This window comes from Crassostrea angulata, chromosome 1, assembly GCF_025612915.1.
Source record: "Crassostrea angulata isolate pt1a10 chromosome 1, ASM2561291v2, whole genome shotgun sequence".
Taxonomy (NCBI): domain Eukaryota; kingdom Metazoa; phylum Mollusca; class Bivalvia; order Ostreida; family Ostreidae; genus Magallana; species Magallana angulata.
In genome coordinates, this window is record NC_069111.1 from 37341257 (window position 1) to 37356089 (window position 14833).

A 14833-nucleotide genomic window follows, 5' to 3' on the forward strand; every position below is an offset into this window, starting at 1 on the left:
TTCATTTGAATATATATCTAGATTAACAAACGATTTTTGCAATGTTTTGCGAGCTCTTTTGTAAACCTAGTTAAGAGATTACGGCATATGCAGATATTTTGTTTATTTTATTTTGGTTGATTTTGAGGTCAAATGTCTTTTTCTGCATCATTTATTTGAAATTTTGCGATATATTTGAAAACAGCTTGCTAATGAGTGCTTTGTAATTTTAACTACATCTCAAACTATAATCTCCATTAATTATAACTAATGTTTGTACGAAGCGCCAATGTCCTTTACGTCAGTGATATTTTATTTCTACTCTCGTGAATAACTTAACCTGAAGTTTATACATAAGAAAGTGATTTAAAATGCTGTTATTCCAGGAAATCCATTCATATGTTTTGTGAACAGACATAGAAGAGATGACAGGTAATTTTGGTGATTGTAGGATGAAGTCATCAGTTATTTTAACAATGCTGACACATTGCCGTGCCTAACATATCCACCGGCCCTATTGTGTCATCTGTCTTGGGTCACAATTTTATGTTTAACATGCTACTATTTTACAAATTAAATAATAAAAGTCTTCAGTGTTAATTCAGCAAGCTAGTCATAAGACCTAGTTTACTGAAATAGAACAAAACGCTGCTTATTTGCACGGACGAATATTTTATGTGTTATAGTTATCATATTAATTAATATATATCATGTAAGTTTAATTAATTGAATTAAGCTAATGAATACAATTGAAATGTAAAAACACAATAAGTGATCTGTTTATCTTGTTATCAATCTACTTCTGTTGTTCTAAGCCATGAACAATGTGGTGGGTAGTATGATCACCTGTCGACTTTGGCAAGTTAAAAAAGGAGTATTTTATTATACACTTGTTTAATATCTATGAAACATATCTATTTTTTCTGAATAGCTAGGGCTATGATTTATCAAACTAAAAATATATGTTTTTTTAATCAAAGTTTGCAAGTCGTTTTTTATCGAGTGTTTATTTTAACGTGTAAAGTTTTTAGTGCTGAAACCTGTATGAAATCTCAATTGATCCTATTACTATTGTTATCATTGATATCAGTGACTTGGGTAGATAATTAAATTTTTCCTTTTGCGTTTTATTTAAAATCATGTGAACATTGATTCAACAATCTAAATTTAGCTTGAGATTTCTTTGAGGAAGAGGATGTTAGCATAATTATTGATGATTGTTTTCTGAATGAATATATGGAAATGGTTTTTAGACACAATTCATTCACTATACTGTATATATAAAAGTAAGAGACTTGTAACTATTTTTCTGCATGATTAAATAAAAATGTCAAGTCTGAAACACAATATTGACCGTGTCTACTTAAAAAAACTATTCATTCGACATACTATATTGACCCAACTATTGCATAATGAATATGTCTTATATTTCAGAATCTTATAAAGTAGTGATACTCAGTAGTGAAGAAGTCACCCAGCCAATCCGCATTAAAATTGTTTTTCAATTTTGAAAGTATGTCAAGGAAAACGTAATGTTTTAATGCTTCCCACGATTAGCTATGATCATCCCACCCTCATAAGATAAATTTTTAGATCCAGTACATGTGGATGATGTTAGTTCTGTTTTCAAAAACGATTTAATTCATTTCAAAGTATGAATTCAATGGGGCCCTAGAAACTTTTAGATTGAGAATTATGTAGAATTGATATATTTTTAGTTCAAAGATCTAAATATTTAAAATGAAATTACATTTCAATAGCAAACCTTTAATTCACCAATGACTAATTCGTTATTTAAAGATATATTAACGATAATTTAGATTCAAAACATTTATGTGCATTTCCTTTAGATAATGTTAAAATACTTTATTTTTTCTTTATTAGAGATTTAGGTCAATAACTATTAAGAAAAGAAAAGTACAACTTTTTAATGCCATAAATTTGTCATCCAAGTCAAGAATACGTGCTAATTTGTATGATGTTAATTTTAGACCAGAAACGCCATCTATTTCCTGTTTGACGACATAACTGTCGGATCTTTTCGTTTCTCAAATGCATCAAATTTACTTGAAGTTAATTAAGATAAACACATTTTGATGCCTTACGTATGTTGAAAATAATACATAATTTATCAAATTTTAATACTTTTTCTAAGTTTTTTCTGTCGTTAAAATTTGTTTACATGATATTCATTAGCTTGATTTTTAACTATCTTCAATCAAAAAGTAACGTAATGCCCTCAATGATCAGATTATTCGGAAAATATTGATTTCTCAATTGATCGATTTAGTATTTAATTAACTATTTCAAGATTTTATTTATTCAGTGTTTGCAAAGTTTGCATCAATAGGAATATCCTAACTATACACTAACCAAGTTTACTGGCATTTGCTATACCCCCCCCCCCCCCCCCCACCAATATAGTATATTCAAAAAACAGTTGCAGAAAAAGAACAGTTAATCGATAAATAATATACATTTAGGGTTTCCGACTAAAAATTCAGCCAATATTGGTATATTTGTTTTTACTAGTATTTTATAATAAACAGCATAAAGCTTTTATCAAGAAAGAAATGGAAAACTAAAAACAGTTTTTGCAGATATTTACTTTCAGGAGAGAACTGGTATTATCACATTCTGTTTTTCTATTCATTCACGGAGTATTTAGCATGTAGTAATTGGTTTAAGATTGTGCTTTTTGTAACCCAAAGGTGGTTGTTTTAGAAGTAAAACATGTCATACATTTTGCCTGACATTAATAAAGTATTTACATTAAGAACTGGTCTAAAATTGGCATGAATACGAGTAACTGTAAAGAAAACCCCCACAATGTGTCGTCAATCAAACATTGTAGTTTATTTAAGATACTTATAATTAATGCATGATAATGCTACGTAAAACATTAATCATGAACAACAACTACTGTGAAGCTGTGAAATTTAGAGCAAACTTCGAATGCTTTTTTCCTTTAAACGTTGATTTCGGGCTCTTGATGTGACAGTATAAAACAAAAGAGAGTCACTGTGTCACACGAAGTTATTTTATAACGGTTTTGTCAAAACACTGAAGATTTTTGTACAGAGAGTTATGCTAAATACATACAGCACCATAAGCATTGTTCTTTGTTTCAAAAAATCCGCGTTACCCCTACAATAATTCAATAAGGATATTTTAACTCTGCTTAGGTTTGATATGCTGTCATTTATATCTTGTTTATATAACGTGTTATTAGCTGATAGACGTCTCATGTTTTATGTATACCTTTATCAATCATTTTTTAATTAATTTATGACGTAAAGTGACTTTAGAATTAGGTAGGTATAACCTCAGTGTTTCAATTATCAAAAGAAACAGAGGGCAAATCAGTATGTTAGTACACAGAGTACCTTGTTATGTCCTTAACTGTCGGATCATTAGTTAAAACAAATATTGTCTTTTAAGTAAAACGAAATACATGCATTAAGACTGGCCCGAGTCTTCCTAAAAAGAATTATTGTGATAAACTAAATCAAGCACATACATGTACAAATTTTTTGTTGAAAATAGTAAAAACAAGCATTCTGAGAGTATTGCATAAGCAATACACGTCCCCTACCAGTTTGTGGAAATTGTGAAAACAATGCACTGTTAAGCAGAATATCGAACCCAACATTAAGAAATTGGAATATAAAAAATTGATTTTCTCGAAAATATGTCAACCAGACGCTACAAAAGTGTAAACTTGGTCTGTAGTTTGACATTTTGAAGCTGTTCAGCAAATTTCATATTATTCCTCAAACGCATAAAGAAAAAAAGTGTGGAAAACTGAAGTGGGACAGACAGACGGACGGACGGACGGACGGACGGACGGACTGACGGACGCAGAGGAAAGCTATAGTCCCCTCCGGTGAAAACCGGTAGGGGACTTATAAAATCTGGTGCATCGAAAGCGTAGCTTTGGCTTCATATTTGTTTCATGGATTGATAGCTATTGTAAGGAACCTTACTTAGCAAATATGTCTACAATTTACCTAAATAATGACGAAGATATTCATAATCCTCAAAGAAGTGCCATCTGATTTTGATTCTAATTTTCACATATATAATGGCAGTGTGAAATAAATATGCATTAAAGTTTATTTTATTTTCATTTCTAAAACACAGAAAGCAATTCATACTTGGTATAGAATTAAGAACCAATGTATTGAGTACATTTAGCACCCAAGAGGCAGAACTAATCTCATGAAACAATTTCTGCTGCAGATAGTTTGACGATTCCTAAAACAAAAAATTGAGTAGACTATTAGCATCTCAACATGACTTATATTTGAACTCACAGATAACAAAATATATTTGTGTTGCATAATATGCTATGACCTAACTTAAGGTCAAAGAGAAAGGGAATATTTTTCCAGATAGTACTTGTACTTGGTTAGATGCAGATATAAATTTTGCACGAGATGTAAAAAAAAATGATTTAAGATGGATCCGATTCTGAATGCATCATTATATCTGATAATTTCTGAAATGAAATTTGAGTATAATATAAAAAATAAATGAAATTCAAATGATCATATAAATATGCTTTCTATCATAATTTTACTCTTTACACCAACTTATGATAAAATTGCATTGAGGGTATGAAAATTGAGGGGAATTTGCCGAAAAAAATTGTTGTTTAGAAAATAGCTTTTTAGATAATTCATAGTACAACATTTCTGTTATTAATGATAAGTACCGGCACGCACCAGTGTTAAGATGCATGACTTGCTAAAACTGGATGATTAACTATTGAAGATTACATCCTTAATTCACAGAGGCTTAGTTGTTTACAAACAGTTTCCCACAACGTGTTAGGCCTTAATTTATCGTTTTATCTTTCTCAGCTCTGCAATTATATCAAGGCGTATAAGTTACAATACAATGAATAGATACTTTGACAGTAATACCAAGTTTCCCACTTGAAATTCCTTCTGATGACCTCTGATCAGGATCAGCTTAATTTAAATCAAGTATTATTGAAAATGATTATATCGGCACCAAAATACTATGATAATAAAGAGTAAGCAAAAGTTTATCCTTTACAATTCACAGAATAATAATTTGTTACTTTTTACTGAAAAGGGAGGGGGGCCAAGATGCATACCAGTTTGAGAGATGGTATAGGTATAATAAATAATAAAACATGTCAAAACAGGACAAATCCTATTTAATATTAGATCGATCAATTTCGGTTCGATTTATAAACCATAAAATGATATTGACAAATTATTTATTAATAAATTAGCATTAATTTTTTCTTAATGAACAGGTTATTAAGAGTTAATGATCGATGGTTAATATACCTGCCCCTCCTTTTCACTTGGTGTCAAAAACAATCTCCACCTGCATAACTCCAGTAATGTACTCATAATAACTGAGAAAGTATTATTGTTTCATAATTAAGTCTTGGTTCGTGTGAAGAATTCAAAGTTCGAACTAACATATATTCCTACAAATTTGATTTTTTTTTAAAAATTCGCGACCATTTTTATGGAAATTGAAAGAATATTTGTATTATATTTGCAGAAACCTCATTAAGTAATATACTATAACGTTGCAAGATGCTTGTTTTTACCCTTATAATTATATCAATGTCTGATTGAAAAGAATAGTATTTAAGGTCAAGATCTAGTAAATGATTCTTTTTTGGTGCTAGAACCATTATGACGTCATAATTGATTTGATGAATCTTTTCCCGTATTTTAGGGCTTTAAAGAAATTATGTAGAAAATAAAAAAGTATTTTTACATTCTATATTTAATCACGGGAAAAGTCACCCCGGTACCCATATTCAATTTGACATTATTTTATAGAAGAGGTCAAGAGCTTGTTTAATGCCGTTTTTGGAGAGCCTGTAGCCAAACTAGATATATTTCATCAGTCAAAAATGGACAAAATTTCGTGGTTTGTTACTTTTATCCTTCATATTTCATAGAAAATGGTTGTTTAAAAAATAAGTTTCCATTGTGTTTATGAAGCATCATTAAAAGAATTTATATCTTGAATTTCATAAACCTGTAAGCACCTCTCATTAACTAGATCTTGACCTTAATTGTATTATTGCATGAAAACGTGATTCTCATATGAGTATTACATTTTAAAGAACGCTGTTTAAAGTAAATTTTGTATGAAATTAAGACAAATCAAAAGTATCACACTATTTATTCTTGATTTTAAATGTTCAAAGGTTTGTTGCAATTTGAAAAGAAATTTGGTTTGAATACTATTCATATTCACACCAATCCATCGTAATTCCCAGACTTCTGTGATCCTATATTACATAAAGCAATGATGACTGGTGTAAAAGATGACAACAAGTCGTCCTATGATTGGACGTTTGTTCTGAGATACGTCAGTCCTTGTCGGTTTTTGCAATAAATTGCCGCCTTTTCGTCCATATATATCGTTATATATAATATACCACGATAGGGAATGGAAATCTACAATCGATATTTCGTGATGCATATTATATTGTTTAATCTACACCTTAGTCTACTCTATCAGATGAAACATATAATCCCATATCTTTTAAACCATATACTAAAAGTTTAATTTCGTTATTTTCGTTTTAAGTCCTAATCAACAATTAAAAAGAACCATGACGAATTTTTAACCCAATTATTCATAAATACAGAATTAATTCGATCGTGGTATATTTTGGAAACTACTATATGACGAAATTAAATCCAAACGTTTTATTCGGTTTATAAACAACGAAATTTTAACCAAAGGAATATTTGTGATTCTACAGTATCTATTTTTGGCCGATGATCCGCCCCTAATAAAATATAAAACACAACTATTTCGAAATGTTGATGTTATGTTGTTTTTTTCATTTATATACAGTTCATTTGGCTAAGGAAACGTACGACTTTTTCATGTTCTTTGATTTTTCTGATCGTAGTTTTCTTTACTTTTTAATATTCGAATGTTCAAGAGAAGATGGCAATTGACTTGTGTCAATAAGTAGTTTTGGTGTCTTTTGATTCTTGTGCATAATATCATATCTTATTCCCTTGCTAGTATTTTTTTCATACAGTATTATATACTTAAAGAAAAAAGACTTTTTCCATTAAAAACGTAAAATTTCTAAATTTGTTTCATAAAGTAATGATGATTTAAACTGAAATCAATAAGTATAAAAACTGTCTATCAGGAAAATAGAACACTGCATCAGTGGTGATGAACATTTACTGACTATCATCCTTTATTTAAAAAATCTTTGGAAATCAATGCAATAGTTATAGGAAAATTTTATATCTAATTATAAAAATTGTATACGTAGATATCAAAACAGGGAAATGAAAAGGAACAATGACGTGTTTTCTTGAAAAGGAAAGTGCTTATCATTTTTTGAATACTTTTTCGTTTACATTCCTAAACTCTACTTTAGTATAATCAAGTCAGAATTCCGTTTGTTTACTCTCTATTAACCCTGAATGGGTTATACAGGCGCACAAGTAAGACGTTACCTTCTATAGTAATGAAAAGCTACATTAATTATCATTAGTTTAAATTGAGGTCGTTGCATGCGTCTTACGATTTCCTCATACTTTGTGCGTTTCTCTCAGTCCTCGGTTATTGTCCAGCCATTACTCATTGACATTTATGTCTCTGGTTTGCTACGTATATACCTGGTGTATACATTGATAAATACATTATATCAATAACTCATAAAAGTGGAAGAGTTATGAGACATATGCAAATCAGTAGGCATACCAAAACCAAAAATGTCCTGAATATACGGTCCAGGATATTTTTTCCTTTCCTTTTGTTAGGGAGAAAAAAAGATCAATGTACATTTTGTATAATGTAAATTGTTCCTACATGTCCCGACGACCCGCTTTCAAATTTTAACAGCTGCAATGCTTCATTGGTAAATGAATATTACTTGTTTTAACGAAAAGGCGGAAACAACTCTAGGTATCAAGAAGTACGATGGAATGGGTTATCATATAACAGTTCTAAACTTCAAGAAAAGTACTTTTTAATTTTCATTGGGTACACTATGATACTTATATTCAAATTATTTACCTGTTTATTAATTATGATTATGAATAATGGCTTTAGCGCTGTTTAACTGGTTTTGTGGTCAATCTTTTATTCTATCTTCTCGTTTTAATTACAAGACCAAATTTTTAAACAATAGTATTCCTTTATGAATTGTACCTCTATCTTTCTTACCTTTGTTTATTGTTTATGGTATACATCATTTGTACGCAGAATTCTTTACCTATATATGTTAGATTCTATTGAAAGACACATAAATCATTGTATATATTAATTTACAATACAAACATTGTTGATATACCATTGGGTTATCAAAGGATCTTCACTTAGGACAACCACAAAATGACTCAATTGAAATTATACTGTTTTAGGGGATTCTTGTGGAATATTGCATTATTTGTGATAAACTTAAAAGCGTTGTAGTGTTTTTATATTTTAAGTTATAACACACTTACTCCTTATTAAAATGAAGAGCTATTAATGATAAATAAGTTCTTCCATTATTTATAAGATTATTATAATAAGGTAAATTTAAAGTGTTTAAGGAGTAATAAATGTCTTGTGCTTTATTCTGAAAAGTTGGTTTAACACATTAAGGTCCAATCGACACACTATTTTTGGAGTAATAAAGATTTTGCGTTGGAATATTTTGAAAAATTATCAAATTAATTTCATATTATTTTAAATTTTAGATGAACCTTGAAGAGAGGCATTTAAATATTGGCATAACTTGACATTTTTAAAGCTAAGACGAGGACTTTTTAAATACTCGAATTCTACTTACCGTCATATTTGTAATCATGGATGTCCATGTGATTTTTGTTTAAAAACATTTTACATTCTTCAATATCAACAAACACCTTCATGAGTTTTACCTTATTTTTTTACACATCAAAAAAATTCATATAACTTATTTTTTTTTCAAACTATCTTCCAATACAATGTACATTATATATTGAGAAACATATTTGCTAAAATACACCATGTGCAAAATCGTATTAAATTTTCTTTTCAGACGCAAGATATTTACTAAATCTCTACACACATTGATATCTATTCAGGCATTTTGACTTTTATCACAGTTACCTAAGAGATTTCGATCTTCCATCTGAAATTATTATTAATAAGTATTAGTTTATAATTTTTTCGAATGAGGTCTTGGTTGTCTGTTAATTCTGAAAATAATTATACTTTGTGCTAGTAACTGTGTTGCTCAGTAAATGAGATTTGAAAGCATTAAAAATACTTAAAAGCATTAATTGAACAAAAAAAAACCCCATATAACTCGAGAATTTTTTTCATACTTTTTCGTTTCTACACAGTATTTTATTTTTGATAATTTTGCTCAGCGTGCTGTAAAATATACCGTTTGACAGATTTGAATCGATGAAACCATTAAAAAGGCAACTGCCGACGTTTCGATTTGACAAGGTTTGACAAAGTGAATAGATGGTAATATTTCAAGAGATATTGCATTTGACAACTGTAGGTTTGATGATGTCAGTAAGTGTATTTATTCAAAAATATTTTATTTCCGTGGATGTCTTTTTTCTATTGTAATACCTATCACAAGGTTAGAGTTAAAGATCATAAAAAAACAATTGCAATAAACACATACCCATAGAACAACAACTTATTTTTATATTTATAATTTATTTTTATAATACCAAAAGAAGAAAGTGCATTCTGGAAAAAAGATCCTCGTTCATAGGTATTCATACAAAAATAATATAAAATGACAATTTTAAACTTAGTTAGAAATAATCAATTCAATAGATTCATCGCTGTCTTCTTTGTTCCTAGTCAATTAAGTAACATCTTGAAACTGTGTCATTAATTAAACAAATTCCGCAAACTTAACACATTTTCAATATTATCGACTCTTTTCAATTCAGTCTTATATTGAATCTGAGTGATATCAAGGCAAGAACAAAAATGACAGATTAAGGCGACATTAAACAAACTGATATATTTTATTTTATCCAAAAATGCTCAATTTTTCATAAAGTAAAAATATTTTTAAATCATTATCATAAATCTATGAGAAAAGATAGAATTAATTCATTTGACAATGTAACGTCGTTGGTCTTTGAAAATATATTAAATCTCACTGTTTCCACGTAATGCTGAAATTTCAGGAGTTAAATCTCATCAATTTTATTTCGATTTTATAATCTGTTTATCGTCAAAATCTATTTGAGCATGTCCCGTTTGTGTTAAAAATGTTTTAAAACTTCCTATAATTTACTATTTAGCCGTTTTAAGTAAACATCTTGTTCACAAAGAACAGTTTTTTTTACTGTGAAACACTCGATCTTAGGGTTTACGTCTAATTTTAGCCTGTGGAGCCTAATGTTTGAAAACTGAAACCATTAGTTCTATTTATATCATTAACCATTAGATTGTTCTGCCCGATGTGTTTTTACTAAATCAACAATGTTTTCTTTAAAACAGGAAAGAACAGTTTAATTCTTCACACACCTATTACACTATGAAATATGAGTACAAATTTACCTATTCTTTCTTATGACCCTCTATTTATCTTTTCCGCATTAATCATTCGTATATGAACTAAAATGTTGATGTGAATAGTTCTATTTAAAGTTTGATTTACTTTAATACCTTTAATGAGCAACCTCTTGACTGCTTAAGTTTAATAAAAAAGCCTTTTGAGTAATCAAAAGCAAGCTTGACATGAAACAATGAAGACAAATCACAAAAGAATGGCATTTTATGACCTTTTAAATAGATTTTGATGAGTAAGCTCGTCTTGCTTAACTTGACAGGAATTAATTATTAAGTATGGTCATATGTAATGAAATTGAACTTAGTTTCTTTAAATTAAAAAAAAAAGTTGACACAATTTTCATTGTATTTAAAGATAATAATACACTTCAATTAATTTTGTTGTAACTTTGTTATTCTGTAATTGTTAAACAATAATTAATCCCTACTTGTCTACGGATTTTCCCGTTTTGCCGATTACGACACAGAGCACACGGCGGGTGTGACCGGTCAGCAGAGGATGCTCCCTCCTCCATGGCACCTGATCCAACCACTTCTTACAAGTTAGAGGCCCATGGTTGCTCCGCTCCCGTTTTTATTTCTCCTTCAAACTTTTGATTTTCAACACCGTTCGTTATCACCCCATGTCATTTCATATGACTTATTTTTGAGTCCATGATACTGTTTTCTTTATTAAGTAGATTTTTCAAGATTAGGGCACCCACCTTGCCAGTAATACCGTAACGAACTAGTCATAATAGTTACGAGTTTTGAATTTTTAAATTCAAAATGAGTATGCTGTACATCTTAGGATAAGTTATCTTCTTAGTCTTTGTTCGTACATTTTGGTAAGCTAGGTTGTTTATTGATTTGAAAATAAGTTAGGGAAATAGATTAAGGGCTTTAGATGTAACTGATTCTCTTATACACCTCTGTGTTAAAAAAGTTCACATGTTACTACGTACTTATGCACAGAATGACAACCTGAACGAAAAGGATGGATCAAAAACGAAAAAAAAAGAAAAACTTTGTATCAAGTCAATCACTGAAAAACTGTTCTTATGTAATTCAAGTGGTTTAGTACACAAAAGATTGTGCATATTTAAAATTTTATATCAAATAATACTTGATTTACAAACAAAACCGAATCCATATTCCTTGAAAAATTGAAAATTTAATTATTATTATAGATTATGATTAGTCTATTTCATCAAAAAATTTGCATAATGATAAACAAAGTTTGCTTACGTTTTCAAACAAAATTTTATCTTGAACTTTTATAGAGAAATAGATCTGATATATATTTAATTTCTTAAATTAAAGTAAAATCACAAATCAAGAATAATGATACATGTTAAAGTTTTTCAAATCTCTTAGACTAATGTTTACAAGATAGATAAAATATGTATTGATTAACTTTCGGCTAGATAGTGATTCGAAAATTCTTGCATAAGTCCTTTGACGTAAACACGTCAAATTTGACCTAAATAAATACATTCCTTGTATGTTCCTTTTCATTGTATGAAATATTCATTCTCTTTTGTAACCGCTAACAATTAATTCAAAGTGGGAAAAAGAGGGAAAGAAACCATAAAAATGAATTTCCGATTATCTTTTTGTATGCCCATTCATAGTTTTAACGGAAACTGTTGTCGAGTATTTGATGGACCTTATTAATTTCTAGTTGCTTACTGTTAGAACAGAATGAAAGGTGAATATGTGACGAGACGAACAATAACCTTTCACTTTAATTCATTTTTTTATTGGGTGGCATTAATTGACCAAATTTTGATTATATAATCAGTTTGTTTTTTAGTTATGAAAATTGACAAACGGATCATATTTTGATAAAAAAATAAATAAGTAGCATTAAGCTTTAAAATGTTTTAAAGAAACTTTAAGTTTAGGCTTTAAATATGTTCTATTAATTTGTGATATATTAACATTAATGACATGTGTGGAAATTTTTTCAGTCTATAACTGGCATTTAGTCAATTGTCGATTAACAACCTGTTTTGCTAACGATTGTTCCAATACTAGGTCATACGATAATGTTTACTTCTTCACATTCCATTACATTTTATTGTTTCTGTGTGAAGAATTCAGAAAAATGGTCACGTGACTATTGCGTTATATTTCTTTCAGTATGGTCAACTGAAGCTAAAGACAACTCGATGAAAAAAAAATAAACAGCAACGGATAAGAATGTTTAAAAGTGTCTGTTTTCACATTTTAATGTGTTTTTTGTGTAGTTTATAAAATAAAATCAGAGACATTTCATGTTGTTTTCACTTTAATCAAAGTATCACCGATGTCAGAAGGCCTAAAAAGAACGCTGTTCAACCTATAAAATGCCGACCCTTTGAGGCAGACATTCGCCTGACATGTTGTTTTATCAGACATTTTACAAAATAGTTTCCGTCTCTGCTTTTAAAAAATTGTAACTTTTCACAGAAAGAAAACAATGATGCATGTATATTTGTATTCATTGGAATGAATATAAGTAGAAAAAAGTACATTTCCCGGGTTTTTTGTATTATCATTTTATGATTTTTTTTTTTTACTATGAACATAATTTGTTTTTATAATGAAAATGAATGGGCGTTGATAAGTATAAAGTATATATAAGAGCAATGACAAACGCAATCTGAGACTATCACTGATAATGCATTTCTTAAAATACCATTTAAAACTCTCTTAGGGAACAACATATATGATTTTACATTTGTCAGCATTATGCTTTACAGTGTGTAAAATTTATTGTTCAAAATCACTGCTATTATTTACGGCTATTATGGTTATCCTATGTACCTTTAAGGTTGTTCATCAATACCCACTCACCCACATCTATGCATCGTAACTATTTTGCACTTGGAAAAACATTATTTTTTACATAGTTTGCATTGCGAGTTTTAAAAATAACTAAAGACTAAAGAGAGACAACTTTTAAGATTTTTTTTTCACACTTTGTTGTCTGTTTTCTTTTAATGATCGAATTATGAAAAATATTTCTTGTTTAAATATACTAGTAATGGGATGGTATATGCAATAAACGAATAATTGAAAATGGTTTAGTTTTATATTTACACACAGTTGCGTACATTCGTAACGTGTTGGATATTTGTATCATACAATATACAATGGCACAATGCTTGAGAGATTGTCTGTTGAATACTAAGCCACATATTCTACATGTACGTCGATATTGGATTTATTGCTGCGTGCTTCTTCCTTAACAGATAGACAGAGACGATGCACACGTATTTAGATAATATAAAAACTTCTGAAATTGTCGATAGAAGCTATTTCTCGACTTCAGTAAATACTCAATTCCATGAACGTTTGAGAAAAAGACAAACAGTTATATGATTTTTATCGGGCTTTCAGATGATGATAATGATTGCTATAAACAATGCTTGTGTTTGTTATCTGGTTACTATTTTGACAGTTTCCCTGCTTGATTTATGAAGTTGACGCTTTCCCTATGGTTTCTGTCGCATACGATAATTGAAACAATGTATTTGATAAAGAAATATACATCATAATGATGGAAATTGTATGAAGAGAGTTGCAAAAACTTGAAGACAAAAATATATAAGAAAGAATCTTGCTAAAAAGGTGAAATAATAGATTTATATTTCAATACTTATCTGTTCCATGTTTTGATATTTTTGCACAACTCAGAGATGCATTCAAATAAAAATTAGTGCAACAATTAGAGTGATGCATAAAATGAAACCACGCCACCAATAACGATCAAGCAGAGTGTTATATTAATATTCTCTATAGTTTCTGCTTTTCCTAAAATGGCCCACCAATAAATTGATTAACAATACCGTTTGAACCCCAAACACTTTAGAATACATCGTTTATCCCCGATACTTTTATTTAATTTATTTCAATGTCCCCTGATCTTTTGAATGGTTTTATGATTGCGTATGTGAAAAAAAAAATTTAGAGAGAAAAAATATATTAAATATTCAACAGTAAAACTGCCATTGAAATGTCATTAAAATGGTCTCAAGATAATTTTAAAAATAAAGATATATGGACGTCTGAAGAAAAGGAGATACTTGTACCTTATATTTTGTTACTATTTATGTTCGACTTTATATATTTTTATATCATTTTTCTCAGTACTCAGTATTTGTCATTATTTGGGGTAGTTGCAATCTAGTTGCATCATATTTATACCTCATAGGTCAAACAAAGAAAGACAACTTTATATTTTGTCAAAACGGCATGATATGGTATATCGCATTTTCTCATATGACAAAAGTACCTTTAATGAGAATTGCATTGCCCACGTTTAACAGTG